Source organism: Otolemur garnettii, unplaced genomic scaffold (assembly GCF_000181295.1).
Source record: "Otolemur garnettii isolate 467f Iridium unplaced genomic scaffold, OtoGar3 scaffold00046, whole genome shotgun sequence".
NCBI classification, from domain to species: Eukaryota; Metazoa; Chordata; class Mammalia; order Primates; family Galagidae; genus Otolemur; species Otolemur garnettii.
Window position 1 is genome coordinate 11453472 of NW_003852441.1, and position 5566 is coordinate 11459037.

The 5566-nt window shown below is 53.5% G+C and overlaps 1 protein-coding gene across 4 annotated transcripts in view; it reads right to left on the bottom strand.

Moving 5' to 3' along the window:
* Positions 1-5566, bottom strand: part of KDM6B (lysine demethylase 6B) — a 21687-nt gene that overhangs the window by 10794 nt on the left and 5327 nt on the right. For 3 of the 4 annotated variants that reach the window (XM_012806033.2, XM_023513976.1, XM_023513977.1), the window contains exon 2: positions 3825-3941. The gene's annotated coding sequence lies outside the window, so the exon portion shown is untranslated. Of the gene's footprint in view, positions 1-113; positions 1283-3824; positions 3942-5566 lie in introns of those variants that run through there. The other variant, XM_023513978.1, reaches the window with a different exon arrangement.

The window sequence follows — 5566 nt, forward strand, 5'->3', positions numbered from 1 at the left end:
GCTGGCTTAGACCTACGACGAGCAAAGCATTCCCCTCTTCTGGCCACCTTCCATTTAGCCCCAGCTTTTTCTTCTCGCCTTTCTGAGCCCAGGAACTGCGTCCCCGCGCCTACCCGGAGTCCCCGCAGGTAGGAAGCCAGCTCTGCTCTCTGGATCGGTCCATTGAGAGTCTAGAGTACAAAGAGCGGCGAGAGGCGAGTGTCGAGTACAAAGCGACGGGGGCGGGGCCAGTGCTCCAGCTGGAGCAAGCGCCGGGCAGGAAGCCGGGGGAGAGTGAACGACCCAGGGCTGGGGGCGGCTGGAAAGTTCGCCTTCGCTAAGAGAAGTCTGCGTTACGGGGAAATTTCCACCCAGCCCACAAAGGCAGACGGGTTTCTGATGAAGACAGCCTTCCTTCCTGCAGAGGCAAGGTCGTCTATTCATAAGGGAATGCTTGGACCCTTCGGGTTCCGTCAGGCGTGCCACCCTCCGCCGACCCCCAGTGAACGCTTTGGCCCCGCGGACCCTCTCGGCAGTTCACTCAGAGTTTGTCACCCGCAGGCAGCATCCTGTCAGTTATCAAACACTGGGACTAGTACAGGGCTTAAATGCCGTTAAGTATAGCCCTGGATGACTGCCCCCACCTAAGTCCCGGAGTGAAGGTGGGGAAACCCATGCACCAGACAAGGGCAAACGGGGACCTGAGGGACCAGATATTAAAAGAGCAGATCCCTGCTTGGAAAGTGCTGCCCAGGGTGCTGCCAGTTACCAGGAAATGTAGCTTCCCCTTCTACGATGATGACACTTCCCCTCTGCCACTTCCCCTTTCCCACGGGGAACTGACTCAGCTTTCCCTAAATCAGCGATTCCCGTCTCTTCAACCCGTAGTCTTCCACTTTTATCCATAAACCCTCCTGCTGGCACCCAAGAATACAAAGCTCTCTCACTTGAGGACAAAACTTCCTGTAAGCTAAACCACACATTCGCGCCAGCCACCTCGGATCTTTGTCCCCACTCGGGAACCAGGATCCTGACTCCCACCCGCCCCCTATACAAAGCCCTCCTTTGGGGTCTGATTCAGGCTGGGAGTGGGGCAGTGTGAGTCACTCAGAAAACCTTCCCATATTCCCACTGACTCAGCCCCCGCCTCCCTGAACACACACAGTCAGTCAGAGGCAGACACAACTCCTCAGCCCACACACCGCTCACCACCGGTCCCGCGGAATTTCCCCTCTGGTCTCACACACACACACACGACGGCCCCTCCCCGCATCAGCAGCCCCGACGTCGCGCTCACACCTGTTCCCCAGGCGGCGGCTCTCGCTTGGGAACAAGAATACCCCTCCCAGATTCCTGGTGTCCATACTAACCAAAGGGAGAAGACAACCAGGGGCAGGCACAAAGACTGACACCCACAGACTCCTCAAAGATATAAAAAACTTAGACGCGTGGGGCCAGAGCCAGGCCGGAGGGACTAAACGCTTCTGGGGTAGACATTCCAACCTCTCCGAGTCCGACCCCAAATCCCGGGAGCCAGCCGCTCTGAAAGGGTTAACTCGGCTCCTGCCGAGGCCACGCCCTCTCCATCCGGGCACTCCCGGCAAAACCCAGCTCCGCCCCTAGCATCCGGGCTTTGGACTCCGGACTTTAACCGACCCCCCCACCACCACGTTCTCCCCCGAGCCCAGAGAGAAAAGCACTCCATCAATCACACCCACTTAACTCTCTCCGGGTTTGAGGCCAAGAAGCACCTCCGCGCAGCTCCGCAGCCGCGCGGGACGCGTGGTAAGAGGCCTGAAGTGCGCACGCAAACTCACAAGACGGTCAAAGACAAGACCCCGCAAATAGGGTTTTACCGAACAGTTAGCGGGCACGCTTCACGCCCGCAGAGGTGGGGCGGACCCAGGACCCCTGCCGCGCATCTTGTCTACACGTCCTCATTCTGCCCGGTGAAATCGAGGGGTTACATGCTCGCTTCTTACCTGGGGGAGGGGGAGGCGGAGGGGAGGGGAGGGCTGCCGGCTGAGGCTTCGCTGTGACTCAGCCACCCGGGCAGGCCGCCCGTCCGGGATTCCCTTCCCCAGCCTTCCCCCGCTGCCGGCCCCTCCCCGCCCCCCACCGAGGAGTGACTGTGCCGGCCCCGGCCCGCTATGTGTCACTGCAGGCCTAGTGTCTGCCTTTGACTGAGCGCTGTGTTCGCCAGTCTGTCTGACACGGTCGGCTGTGTGTGGGTCCCGGTGTGTTTCCGTGTGCACCTGCATATCTGCTCATCTTGTCTCCCACAGTGCCTGTGTCTGACGCGTTCCTGTCATTATCCCTGTCTACACGACTCCGCGGGGTTGTTTCTGTCTGTGTGTCTGCCTAGCTCCTGTCTCGGTCTTTTGTCTGAGTCTGCCTCTGCATCACTAGCGTGATCACGTGTGTCTCTGCACATGCCCTTCTGTGTTTGCCTTCATGTTCCTGAACAGAGTAAGGGAAACACTGGAGCAGGCTGACCCTGCTGACTCCTTGCTTCACTCCTCTGAATCCTGATGTCTTGATGGATCAATGATCATTCTATTTTAGTGCAGTATGGAGGGGGGGGGGGTTGTCCGCTTTCAATCCGTCTGTCTCTTCCCTTAACATCCCTGCTTATTCTCACAGCTCCCTGAGGTTCCCATTATGATAATTGTTAGCATTTTAGTGAGTATTTTTATTACATGTCAAGAACTATATTAAGCAATTTACATGAATTTTTATTTTACTCTTCCCCAAAATCTGACGTAGGAGGTGGCACTTTGATTGCCCCATTTTACAGATGTGGAAATTGAGGCTCAAAGAGGTTAGGTAACTTGGCTAAGGTTATTCTGCAAGTGAATGGAAGAGCGGGGCTTCTTTCCAGAGCCTCATTTTTACCACTTTTCTGTACTACCTCTTTCCTATTCTCCCTCCCTTGCTTTTATCCTCACAGGCTATCTGCTGGATGAGCCTTCCTTTCAGCTGTATGCCATGTTACCATCCCAAATGTCTCCTGTCCTCCAGAAAAAGTGTGGGAGTAGGAGGCTGTGCTTAAGGTTTCAGAAGCCATAGGTTTCTTGGCAATGAAGCTCATTCACATTATTCAACACAACTCCACTGAGATATGTAGAAGAAAACAGTCCCACTCAAGAAATAGTGATTAATGGAGAAGAATAAACCACACTCAAAGAACTTAAGTCCCTAGCTTGGGGATTATTTTCCCTTTTTCCCCTCAGAGGAATTGAAAACAAAGCAGGGCTTCAGGCAGGACAGTGGTAAGCAGAAGTCTAAGACTCAGTGGGGCAAACACTATAGTACATAGGGGAGACAATGGGACAGAAAAGGATCTGGAATAAAGGCACGTTTGTAGTGGCCACAGAAAACTGTTGTGGCAATGATCTCCAGTATCTCCCTACATCAATCTCCAAACACCCTCTATAAACCAGGCTATTCGACAACTCTTCAGGTGCAAAGCCCTTTACCTCCCCCCCTAAAAAATATTCCTCCAGAGTATCCTCACATACTTTTCAGCTTGCAAACCCTAGCTTAATTCAATAAGCAAAATGAGATGTAGAACTGGGGGGGAGAGGGGGCACAAGCTTGGTGGTAGTGTAGAGACTGGTGAAGTACAAGGCTGAACCATTCACAGGAGACAGAGAGGAGTTCCATAAACCAGGAGGGCTGAACCACTCAAAACACCACACGGTGGGGGGGAAGCTCAGAGTTGAACTGGATCATTCTGAAAAGTAGGCCATGATCCATGATCCAAATCATACCAAGCATCTTTAACCATGTGGTACAGAGTTGGACTGTTGGAGGGGAAGGGGTCACCCAGGGGTAGGACTTACCAGATGGAGCTTGTTGTGCCCTTTCTCATTGGAACCAGTGATCCAGCAGTGGGGTACAGCAGATCCTGGTGGGGAAGTGTGCAGTGCTACGGAGCTGGCATGGTGCCTGAGGGGAACCTAAAAGAAAAAAGTCAGTCAGATGTGGGGTCTCCCAGGCTGGAGAATTTCCCTGTGCTCTCTGTCCCCTCATTAAGGAGAAACCTGGCTCTAGGATTAGACAGGATGGGAAAATCTGTTTCCATGGCAACCAGAAAAAGCCACCTCCAAAGTGGTCCTCCAACCTTTCCCCTTTAGAATGCAGCCTAAACCAGGTCATAAGAGGGGCATGATATATCATCTGAGTAAGTTGGACACCCAACCCATGATCCCACTTCTGACTAGACCTTCCTGCTAAGACTCCCTGACCTCAGAGTATCCCCTACTGCCCCTGACATCTGTGCCCAGGCCAATTTGAGTCCTAGACCCAGGGCATGCAGACCCTCTCCTTTAGCTCTGTGTCCTCTCCAACCTTATCAAGACACCAGACAGTCAACATCACCCTCTGGTTTCTGCCCCCTTTTCTTCCCCCAGGCGGGTGCAGGCAGGTCTTGGCTAGCAGCACAGGTGGCCAGACAAGATGAACGGGCCCAACAGGGAGGTACCTTCCTCTGCAAGAACTACGACTCTGGGCTTGAGCCTGGAAATGGCCTCTGCTGCAAGCCTCCCCTCCATCCCAACCCCCAACCCCAAGGCCATATCCTGTTTCCCCATCACCACCTTCCTCTATGTGGCCAAGGAGGTGTTAGAGGCCCATGCCCTTCCTTTCCAACCCCCAGGGACATGAAGCTAGATCTTTTAACATAAGTCTAAAGCCAAGAATCGGGTGTCCATCCAAGGATCAGAACTAAGTCAGCCCTCACCTCAAAGACTCACTCCTCAAGAGACCTATGTTTTATACTCCTTTACTCATAATTCTCTGCCCTGACAGACTCGTACACTTAGGTTCCCAGTCAAACCTCTATTCTCTTTCCTTTCACCCCCACCCCCATCCTTTCCCCTGCCCCAGAGATTCAGGCCTCTGGCCACCAGCCTCCATGATGCAATGTGCAGCAAGCTTCCATGGCTGCTGATGACACTGCCCCCAGGGAGGTCCTATTTCTGACCATGTAAGGCCCCTTCACTGGGCCAGGGTAGTGGTCAGCTGCAGGCTGGAGAAGCCCAGGCAAGTAAGGCCCTCTGCTGGAGAAGGATCTTAGAACCCTAAGACAAGGAGGCTCAGAATGTGGGAATAGGGAGTATGTACGTACAGTCTGTAACATTTGGGTATGTGGTTGTGATGGGGGCAGGGTCTAGTCTAGAGAGAGGGGAGTGGGCAGGCCTTAGGACAGACCAAGAGGAGGAGTGAGGGGCAGCCAAGGAGGTCAGATGGGTGTATGAGGAGTGTCTGGACAGCAGGGTGGGGGAAGGGCTAACAGCCATTTAAAGGGCCAGCCCCAGAGCTTTAATCCCTCACCAGCCCTGGCCCCAAGCCGGAGGCTGTAATTCATCTGTCCAACAGCTGGGGTGTCTGTGTGCGTGCGTGCGTGTGTGTGTGTGTGTGTGTGTGTGTGTGTGTGTGTGTGTGGTATACCATTCTGTCTTTCATTCATTTGTCAATAGACCTTTAGTTGTTTCCATGTCCAAGCTATTCTGAATAATGCTGCTGTGAACATGGGAATACTAATATTTCTTCAAGATCCTGATTTCAATTCCTTCAAATAAAT